This window comes from Bombus fervidus, chromosome 8 (assembly GCF_041682495.2).
Source record: "Bombus fervidus isolate BK054 chromosome 8, iyBomFerv1, whole genome shotgun sequence".
In the NCBI taxonomy this organism is placed as follows: Eukaryota; Metazoa; Arthropoda; class Insecta; order Hymenoptera; family Apidae; genus Bombus; species Bombus fervidus.
Genome location: NC_091524.1, coordinates 1,991,185 through 2,002,675, shown reverse-complemented (window position 1 = coordinate 2,002,675; position 11,491 = coordinate 1,991,185). Strand labels below are relative to the sequence as shown.

At 43.1% G+C, this 11,491-nt stretch overlaps 1 protein-coding gene across 4 annotated transcripts in view; it reads left to right on the top strand.

Moving 5' to 3' along the window:
• Window positions 1-422: 422 nt before the first annotated feature.
• The window catches only part of Fak (protein tyrosine kinase 2 Fak), a 37,221-nt gene continuing 26,152 nt past the window's right edge, over window positions 423-11,491 (top strand). For 2 of the 4 annotated variants that reach the window (XM_072008429.1, XM_072008427.1), the window contains exon 1: window positions 423-765. The gene's annotated coding sequence lies outside the window, so the exon portion shown is untranslated. Of the gene's footprint in view, window positions 766-2,192; window positions 2,509-9,564; window positions 9,971-11,491 lie in introns of those variants that run through there. The other 2 variants (XM_072008428.1, XM_072008426.1) reach the window with 2 other exon arrangements.

The following is an 11,491-nucleotide window of genomic DNA, read 5'->3' as shown; positions in this document are numbered from 1 at the left end:
TTGATTATCGTATCATCCTTGCATCATTCTGTTTATCGCTACTGCTCCGGTAACACGAATAGTTCCAAAACGTATTCTTATTCTAATTGTAAGAAAGTATTTAGCTATATTATATGTATATCTCTCTCTTTCTGACATGTGATGTTCATACTATAATTATTCTTCTCATCGTACCTTTTTATTTATTATCAAACACGCGACAATCCTTTTTGTATCGATACTAACATACATGCTTCAAATGTCAATAATAAACTATATACGTATATTTTAAGGTAAAAACTGATTCAATTATTGGACATTCTTTGTTATCGTCTTGAATGTCGAAATTACGCTTGTAAACGAAAACAGCGGTAGATACTACAGTTTTGAACCAAATATTATATATGAATGCTGGTAGATAGCGCTAGTATTCACAATGAATGTAGGCGCTGCAAGATGGCAGTAATGTACGCTGATATTGACAGGTGCCGAGGGAGCATGGCAGCCAGTGTTTACGACAACTGATCACGACCGATCGAATTTCTGCTAACCCGGGTGTTTCGCGTATTGTTTATGAACTCCCCTTTGACACAGTGTCTTTGTTATTCTTGGATCATACACCCAGCGTCTGTTTATTTTTTATTAAAATAATCAAGTGTGAAATTGATTCAGTTAGTGAAACGTGTATTCCAATCTCGAAAGTTTGGGATCAGGTGGTGGATTTGTCGTGGATACAGGAGGGCTTTCGAAGCAGATCACTGCAATATTACGAGATTCGTCGTTATCGTAAGTACAAGTAACTGTTCTTTGTTCTATTCTCAAACCAACGATCGAACGAAACGTGGAAAAATGTGGTTCTAGCTTTTAAATAACACATAATAAAATTTAATAAGCGAACGACAGAAGAGGCCATCTTTGAGGCTTCCCTGTGTGTTAGTTACGCCGGCGAAAGAGGATCGCGATTACACGAATCGTGTTACATAAAATGCTGCTGTTGGTTCGTTGGATGACACATAGGACGCCTTAGATAATCGTTACGCGACAGGAAGGGCTTCCTTCTTCCTGACATTCTGCTAGATCTTTTCTACGTAGGTCGCGTATCACAGATCTATCGGGACGAAAATGTTCATTGTAATCTATTCGATACATTTGGGACCGTCCTCAATTTATTTTAAATTCTGACTTTTCGATACTACCGACAAACTTTCACTCGAACGCTTAACGGTTTAACTATATGCAGATACGTTAGGTGTAAATGAAATCGGAGACTGGATATTGGAATAATTTTTTCGATACAGGAAATTTCATTTCTACCTACGACCTTTGCTCGTGTATTTTGTTTTCTGCTTTCTAAAGAAGGAAAATAATTGTTTTCTCCTTATGATAATGGATTGCCAAAGGCAAGGGGCAGACAAATATCGTCCCCTCAATTATTTTACTTTACATAATAGAAAATTACAAAACAAGGTGGTAAAGTTTAACTCAACGATAAAAGAATAATGATCTAATACAAATATTAAAATAATATATTATAATAGTATTGTACCAGTGAGTAATGTGTTGTAACGTATGTACATACAAGGATACCTACTGGTCTTACTAGATTTCAGATATATATAAAAGCCAAATGTAAGAAAAAAGATTATTATATGAATCTATTACATAGATATTATATAACTTTAAAACATCTGTTACCACTGTTATTACGAAGCAACATAAATCACGCTTCTTCTGAAAGAACTTAAAAACAATCAGAAGATGAACGAAACCATATAACCAGGCAGTGTTACGAATATGAACTACTAATTTACTCTTATCGTAGAATAAATCAAACGTGGGCAACGTGGCACGTGTAAGTATTTATGAAAAATGAATGGTTAAAACGTGATTGAATCGAATGTGTCGCGACAGATCGTGCACTCGTTCAAAAAGGGCAGTAACATATCACAACTGTAACTTCCATCGCAGTTAATTACATTCGTTTTTATTCTCCCCCTTTTGAACCGTACTCCACTGTATAAAATTATGAGCTCGCAGATAGAAGTTTGGATATGACGTAACTATAAACGGGTCGGTGATCGCGAGCCAGATCTTTCCAGGTGTGTTTACTTCAGCCACCTTTAGTTATCTTATCATTATTCGTGACGTTAATGATGCGACCACTGCTATCGTTTCTCCTCGAAACATCGTAACTAGTCTGAGAATTGTTGTTGTAGAGAATTCCAGCAGTTAGTGAAAGAACAGTCAGCGCACATAATTAAATTTATCGATCGCTCTCGGCAGGCTCGCCACGGCGGCTCTTCTTGAAAACGTGTTTGCGAATTCGCGACGCTCTCTCGCGCGCCGCGTCGTTTTTTCTCGTCACCTTCTCCTTTTTGCGCGCATCTGTGCTCGACAACCCTGGCAAGAAGAGGCGTATACCGATGCAACTGACATTCCTCGCCTTCCTACCGATGCGAGAACACAGGGAATAAAAAAAAAAGGAGCGTAACGCCTATCGATGTGACTGGCGACGAAATTACATAATCGGTACACGATAACCCATTACGGGAGATTAATCTTAACAGCAGCAAGGTCACGATGTACCAACGATATTTCGGTTCGGTTGTCCGGTTTACTATCTCTCCGTTATGCAATTCATGCCCAAGCAAATTCTGATGCATCAACGGTTCACCACGCTAGTGTTGCTGATTCGTCTCAGATTCGTGGACGAAAGAAAAAGAAGACGCAATGCGGCAGCTTCGTTGGATGTCGGTGAATAAAAAATTGCTCGATTTTCTCTATTTAAACCCATCTAGGGCCAACTGCCCGCGTGCACCACGGACAAAGAAACACCAATGGAATCGTCCTCGACCAATCGTAGCGGCACCTTGTCTCGTTCCTCCCTATTAAATGAATTTCCTAGCAAGTTGACCTGCAGATTGCTCTCGCGCTCCCAATTGCCGCATACCGTCATCGTCGCCCGGTATATACGTACGTTCTGTGATTCGTTCGAATTTCCCGCGCGAAGATTATTACGGTGAAATCCCTATGATGAGCCCTATATTACCTACGCGTTACATTTACCGCAAAAAGATTTAAGCAAATTAGCAAGAATGCTAACAACTGTATTTCCATAGGTGAAACGTTGTTCAGGGTATTTGTTAGATTAAAGCATAGGCTATAGAGACGCCGGTGTTGTGTTGCAATAAGGATACTACGTACATCTTTGCGCTTTGATATGAGTCGATCATATAACAGCGAACGGAGGAAGAATTCAATCCGTTTCACCGATCGGGAACGCGTAATGTCGCATAATTATGCGCAATTACACGAGCAAACTGAAACGAGCGGAGGCGCTGGCAGCAATAGTCATTTTATTAGATAGCTGCATACATACATATGTATTGAAAATTGAGGTATCGATAAATTGGAGAGGGAAACGTTGTATGCTGGTTTCGAATTTCGGGGAAGCCGCTGCGCGAGCATACGAAGGAAGACAATCGTTGATTCTTGCGTGCGTTTCTATTAAATTAATTATATAGCAGCTCGGCCGGCTCGAAATGATCTATTGTGTTTTAATGGTCATGTCACACGCTCCAACCTTGAACGCGTAAGTCGAGGGAATCGACCTCGAACCGGATCTCGGATCCTCTTTTTTTTTCATTTTTTTTTCCTTTCAGGAAGGGTAATATGGAATTAAATAGGGGTAGTGGGGTCTCGCTTGTCACGCTGTAAGTCCTATTCTGTGCCTATAAATGAACCGAAATGCACCGTCTGCGAGCATTCAACCGGTACACAAGGCAGATAAATTTCTCTTCGAGTGGCGCATTGTGTCGCAATAAAAATTCTTTTGACAGTTGTTTAAAGAAAGACAAAAATAATAGAAAGCGTGTTTTATCGAGCGCAATTTTCATCGTGGCCTGATGTCTTCCTCCTCTTGTCGGTTTGTCGACTAACCACAAAAAATATTTCGTAGAACGTTGCGCGTTCAGCAAATTTTTCTTGCGCGATAGTCCATCGATCCTTCCTCTTATATGTTTTCGGCTGATTGTCGAAGTTAATGGCGCATGCTCTGCGAAACTTACAGCAGACGTAATCGAAACTACGTGTTTCCCTTGTTTCGCGCTTCCCACCACCGCGCTTTCCGCTCAGATCAAACCAAACTTGCTTCTGCATCGGGTAACCTTAACTATCTATCCTTCGACTGACGTCAAATATTAAATTTCGAGTCTGCAGAATTCTCGTACTTACGCTTGGGCTTAACCTCAAAACTCCATTTCGTTGTCTTGCGTCCGATTTCAAATGAAACCCGATTTCTCGATCGATTTCGTCACCCTCGGATAGAAACGACATATCCCGTGTTATCGTAGTACTACCAGGTAGTTGATATTCCGGGAGATTTTTCTTATCGACGACAGCATTACGGAGGAGTCGTCGTACAAACTGGAAACACGGGACTACGCCTACGTACATAGATCGCTTGAAGTGGTTCTCATTCACTTCCGGTCACGCGATTCTGTCCTTAATTAATCGACGTTGCGATCATCGAGAATGATGAACGCTCGAATACAAGGTGGTCTGGTCGATTTTCTTCCGGTTGGAGCCACCGCGCCGTGTCGCATCGACTTTTTCTTCCCTCTGTTTCGTTCCTGATTTCAGCCAGACGATAAGAGCTCGTTCACGAATGTGCCGTTATCTTAACGTCGCGCAGGAGCGCACGGGATGCTTTATTTTCATGGGCGAAACCGGAAGCTTCGGGGTGCACGGCTACCATTGTCATGGGCCACTGTTTATCCTTCGCGATACGTCCTTATCTTATCCGCTAGTCCTTTACCTTTGCTGTCGAGACAGATAAGGTTGTTGTCCGTCTTAAATTCTCTCATCTTTTCTACTGTTTTAATACGATAAATCTTCGCTGTTAATTACGATCTTTTGCTAGCTGTAATCGTTCCATTTATAATACTGGTTATATTGCAACGTTTACAACTACAGTAACTAGCGTGATACATTGCGAAGCGAATTTATTTTACCGTTTATCAGCGTTTATCGAAGTAAATGCTAATCTTTTATATATTTCAAACATAGGTGTCGCGTGAGTATAAGGAGTAGGAGATTAAACGAGTACATTTGTTAACAAGTCGTAAGAGTCATAGCTTGGTGTGGTTACTAGAATAAAGATGATCAGAAACACACGAACGACAACCGCGAAACGCACGAGCTTCCGGTGGAAATAATTTGCTGCGCAGTAGTCGACGGTGTCTTAACCGGATTACCAAGATGATATCAGTAATTTTACCACGGTAATTAACGCTGCTTTCCGATAGAAGTACAAGGATTCGCGCCGCGTTTCTCTTTTCCGGTAGAATCCGTGAGATAGAAGAGCAATTAATTACCGATCTCGTTAATCAACGTACTCTTAATCTTCACGATCTACCTACTGATATACTAATCGACTGTAATGTAGCTACCGACCGATCCTGCTATCGCTGTGACGATTATCTTCTTTTTTTTTCTTCTTCTTTCTTTTTCCCTAATTTCCTGTCTATTTGATGAGTTCTTTACTACTAGAGTAACTAAGTTTCGTCAAGAAAATTCGTTCCTTTCTTCTACTTTTTTCTTATATCGAATGGCGCGATATTTTCTTTTGTCGACACACAAAATACTTCGCCCTTGTATTTTCTCGAATCGGCACCTCGACACTGACACTACTTTTATACCTTTAGAACTTTGGCTCCAATTCTTCTGTGAAAAGACGGAAAAACGAAAACGAGGTGGGTCCTACGACTATTCAGACGTTCGATTTATTTACCATCTCGCAGTCTTCTCCACCGAAGAGTTGCTTACTTCCTACTTCTTTGATTGGTCTCTTTTATCTCACACCCTCGTGATCGCGTTTATCCGACTTTTCCTCGTTGCTAGATTCTCTTTGTTACGTGCTGCGAAGCTTCTCAAATAATTATGACGAATAACTGCCGGCAACTACTCTCTGTGTCAAGGAATACGAAATTTCGTACGAATGTACGAAAAAACGTACGATTGAATTTGTTCGGCATAAAATCGGCAACGAGAGCCGGCATTTTCGAAAGTTTGCTTATCGAAGCAGTTTAAACGAGCAATAGAGAACCGTGATTCGTTTTGGCCATCCAGCGTGATCCAGTTACCAGGCAATTACTGTACTTTCGTTAGTAAAGTTTTCCTTGGTGCAAGTGGTGCAAAGCAGCCAGACAGACGTTTGCACGGTGCTTTTCTTCTTCGCTGTTCATATACACAGGCCCGTGTGCCTACGTGCAGCCTATTAGCCATTGTAAGCAGCTACACGAGGAACGACGAACTCGCTTGACCTTATCCACGGAGTTCAACGTTTTCCATATTATCAGGAACATCCTTTTCAGAATGTCTAGGCCGCAAATTGGCGTAAAGTACTGGCCGCGTGAAACGTTGCCTCCGTTTCGTCTTCTCGTTTCTCTTTTCTTCTGTTCGTGGCGTTGTTGTCACCGTTGCACGCGTTTATCGTGGGAGGTAGTTTATACACGGTGACTCAACCATTGAGCAGGGTCACTATTGTGCGATCCACGAAAGAAAAACCGACGCTGATACGCCCATTGTTCGGAATTAAGAATTCTCGGCCGGCTAATAGCCGATTGGTATAGCGATAAACGGGCACTCTGGTTGCGTCCTATTCGTCCACGGACACGCGAGATCACGGTTTGAGGTTGAACTTTAATGAATTTCAATTGATTCGTCTTCTCTCGTTTAGGAGAGCACACCGTCGTGGCTGCGTTAAGCACCGCGACGTGGATAGAGTTTATGATATGGACGTGACTTCAACGCTATTTTTTTTCTCAGATCTATCATTTCTATGCAGTTTTAGTCCGTTATTTACGATACCTCGCGTTTATGACCGGGATAAGTCAAGATTCCAATCACAAACTTCGGAGATATTCAGTTTCCTGTTTTTTACTGGTAACTGCCGTGGACTGATGCGAATATCCAATATATATGTATAACTGCTCGTAAAAATATTTGGATATCAGCCATAGAAGACTTTTATATATGTACTGTATGTGACACACAAAACATTTCGGGTCTCGTTATGACGATAATGAAATTTCAAAATGTTTCGTAAAAGTTTTTACGAATGTCGAAATATTTGCGTAGATTACTGTATATTATTCTAAAAATCAAATCGTGAAATATCTGTAGCCTTTCTTAAAAAATTATACCTTGCAGTTTTCATCAACCAATGAAGAATATCGAAATGCTTTACACCTTCATCGACTAACGATATTGTTGATTACTAGTCCTTTGATCGTCTCCGTTACTTACTAGAGGTTTTTGCGATCGGAAACTGGTGCGAGCTAGTGTAGAAGGGAATGCATAAATATTAATCACCCGCTCCCACGGGAGAAAATGGAGCGTTAACGAGGCTGTTTGCCGACAGACGACAGACATTTCCATTGCTGATCGTTCGGACAGCGAGGCAAGACCTGCACGTTGTCGTAAGTTTCGCAGCTGTGTCGACACGCGGTTCAAACACAGCCGAGTTTCCATGCGATACGCAACAGCAGGGGAGAAATGGCAGCAGAAGAAGAAAAGCGATACACGCGGTATCATGCTGCGTTTCTTTCCTTGCCCTTTGTTTCTTCGTCATTGGTAGACGCACGAGTGTGGTCCCATCCTCGACCAATTGACTCCGTGCAAACACTTCTTTTCTCTTCCCGTTTTATATGCCACTTTCCTATTGTCTTCTCCATTGCTCTAATTTTCAAAGGAGCAAAGCTACCCGACTCGTTTCACCGTGTACAAATTGCACAAGTCTAGCTCCGTCTATTTTTTCGTTCAATTCAGTGAAAGCTCTTTCTCGAATGTTTGTTTCATCTTAAAAGCTCTATCTGCGTGGGAAGTATGCAAAAATATTTTTCGATGGAAAAAATAACGTGTCACGTTTCTTCAATAGTTGTCTCCTCTCACGTGATAGTTTGCCTGTATTTTGGGTCACTCTTTTCGTTGCCGCGCGCAGTCCACTTACAAAGTGTGCTTTCGCAGACACGCGATATACCATTTTTGTTTCGCAAATTTTGTAAATTTTGTTTTCGCGTGTAATATTTTCCTCGAATTCCTTAGCTTTGTTTTCAATAGCTCGCACTCACCAACGATTTCTAACTATCGTTATCTAGCTCGTTCTGTGCTTCTTTGCCGTATTAGAAAGGATATTCCATCGTTCGAATCGATTTGTTCGCGCCGAAGATTATCTGGTATGTGTACTAGACGATGCGGGTATATTGAGATCTCGAAATTTAAGGGACCGTAAAAAGTACGAACGATCCAAGCCTCACGTCTGTCTTTTCTCGCCCTGAAGCTTTGTTCGTAAAGAGAAGTCGTGGAATTCCTAGGTGAATTTAATATCCAGCGAACCGAAGAGCAGACATGACTGCTTGACGTTAGCTAGCCGCTCGTAAAGGAGCCCCCTTCGAGTTTCGCATGACAATGGCCGTGTCATTCGAACCAACCAACCGAACCTGGACCCTTCCCCTATTTACATCTAGCTATCGCAGTTTGCATGTTTTTGAGTTGGAACTTTGAAAAAGAACGCGTTAAAAAATACGTTACTTTACAAGCTATGGCCGGCAGGACGACGATTCCATCAGGGATAATCCTGCTGCTTGTGAATGAAATTCATCCGTGAATTTCAATTTCGTGTGGGCTCTCCGGTTTGGGCAAACATCAAATATTTACGAATCCCATACTTATGTTCCGAAGCCCGATCGATATTAATTTACTTGCAACGGAACGGGAGAAGGTTGCCGCGACGAAAAAGCCGATGAGTTTACTAGCCGTTCGAAACGACACTTCCTGGCGCCACGACTCTTTGATTTTATCTCGCTTCTCAATTTCCATTATCCAAATGATATCATCGAAAATCAGTGGAAATGACGATTAAATTCGTAATACGAGTATATTTCAACGACCCGAGTCAGCTTCCTACGATTTCTCGATCTCAAATAATACAGCGCTACAACGGTTCGTTATTACTCATCGAAAGTATCGAGGCATGTCTGAAGCAGGCTGCCCCACGTGCTCGACGTGCATCGGCGAGGTTGTCGCGCGGCAACACCTGTCGGAAGGTGTCGTCGCGTATCGCCCCGACCATGCCATGCAGCTACCCCCGCGATATTCAAGGCCCGAGTGGCGTTCACGCACACTTTCTTCGTTTCATGGATGAGCAAATAATCAAGCGGCTGTAAGGTAAAAAGGTGAACGCGCGGAGATTCCCGTATGCTCGCACGCTCGTCGTATGTACGAAGGAAGGAGAACGATCGCGGCGGCAAGGATCGGTAATGAAGAAAGAAAGAAAGAGAGGCACGAAGTGCGTGAACGAGAGAGCAACGAAAGCGTAGCCGGCGAAGAAGGAACGAATCGGGAGAGTAAGAAGAGTGGAGAAACGGTGAGAGCGACGAGGACGAAGGGTCCGTTGCGCGCCAGTGCAAGGGAACGGTAGAGTTAACTGGTGCGAGGGAGCAGCGGCCTGAGAAAGAGAGAGAGAGAAGAAGAGAGGAACAGAGAGGAAGGAGCAACCAGATGGAGAGGGATAGAGAGCGAAGTGCGTGAGCGAGAAGTGCGTGTGTGAGAGACACGGTAGCTTCTCATAGAGAAGAGACAGTCGCTGGTTCGCTGCAAGGCTGCTTACATCGAAGAGGCGAAAGAAACGAGGCCCACACCCTCCGTCTTTCGTCTTCCGTCGCGTTCCGTCTCGCGTTTTTTTCCTCTCGACGTCGCTGTTCGATCTTCCGCTTCGCGCCATTCAACGAAACGTCATCGAGTTATCAGTCGACCGATTGCCAGTGATAGACATCGATCGGCTACCGCGATCTCGCGTCGGAACGTGTCACCTATTACGCGGAACGTTTCGCGGGGGTAACTTCGATAACAGAGTGGTCACTAGTGTCTCCGGTTTAACCAATGAGATTGCTAGCATCGATCGCGCGCGAATCAATCGGGATCATCCAAGGTAAACGATACGAGTGATCATGCCTGATAGAAGCGTTTTAATTAGAGGTTTTGTCTCGATCGTGGACGATCGAAGGTTTTGATGGAGATGTGCAACGGAATTTTCAACGATGTCGAAAGAGCCGATAAAGTATCAAGCGAAGTATAATTAAAAAATAGACCGAAATAATTGGAGCGAAATGCATCGAAATGGTCTTGATTGAGGAACGCGCTTAACTAGCGTGGCGGGAAGAAACCGTTGAAAATTAATAGTGTTATGGTTAGCAACGTACGCGTAGTCCACCAACTTGGTCGGAGCCAGAGGTTCGTGATTGGTGCAACCGGCTTCCATGACTCGTTCCGAAAATAATCGTCGTATTTTTACCGTCTCTTTATGCCCACTTCGGGGCCGCTAGAAGCCGCATAAAGTGGCGTTAATTCCGTGTGAAGTAATACGGACGCCTTGTCACGCCTTCGTCATTGTAACGAGAAGCAATAATTTCTTTTTTGGTATATAAAACTCATCATCGTTGTCATGCTTCTAGCAATGCTTACTTACGTATCTTACGTAAAGTTAGAGAATATTTTTATTTACCTCGACAAACGTCGGAGGCTCGATTGCCGTGCCATTATCTCGGCAAAGGGGTGGCAGTTTTCCACGATGTCCGTGGCCTACTCGTGACTCTCGTACAGTCTGTCGTCTGATTTTCGATAAACGGCGCTTCCTCATAGTCTTATCGGAGCTTTCTGTCACGGCAAACTTTCGCTAGTGCGGCATCCAACTGTTTGCTCGCATTTCACCTGAACACAATACGCGCCTCATCGACGTACGTTATACGTATACGCGTTGGTCAACTGAAAACCTCTTCACGACACACAAGCTTGTCCTCGATGTCGTCATCGTTGTTCGCCATTCTCCGTCGGCTTTTCACACGACGAAACAATCGAGAAAACATAAGTTCGAAGACCTCGATCGCGTACCATTGGTTCTTCCATGGGTTTACACCTACGATTTCTTCGACGATTTTGATTTCTCAGTTTCAACCAACATTCATAGACTGTACGTAAGCGTCTAACGGGAATGCTGGGCACGGTCGGATGACGAGATCAGTCGATCGATTCGACTTCGACCGAACGAAACGGTTGCCGGTCTAGCGTTTGACGTTCGTTTCATTCGCCGCTTTGTTTCCTCCCAACTGTCATGTGGATTGAACGAAACAGAAAGAAGAAATAGGACACGGGCGACGAAAACGTCGCAAAATTCTAGAATCTTTCTGGCGCGTACAATTCTTTCATATCGACTTTTAGATCGATGCCACTATGCCTTTGCTCATCCGTCTCTCGGAAGAATGATTCACAGAACGCGTCAGGTAAAATGCCACGTAATCCGAATGGAGAAAGTTTCCACTCCACGACGATAAACACACCGACTGTAACGCGATCAACGATTTCGTGTATTTTTGTTTTTTAAAATCGAGCCAATGTCTCCTTCGAACTTAATTGCATCACTGTACCGATTATTGACATTTCCCCGATGACTAAA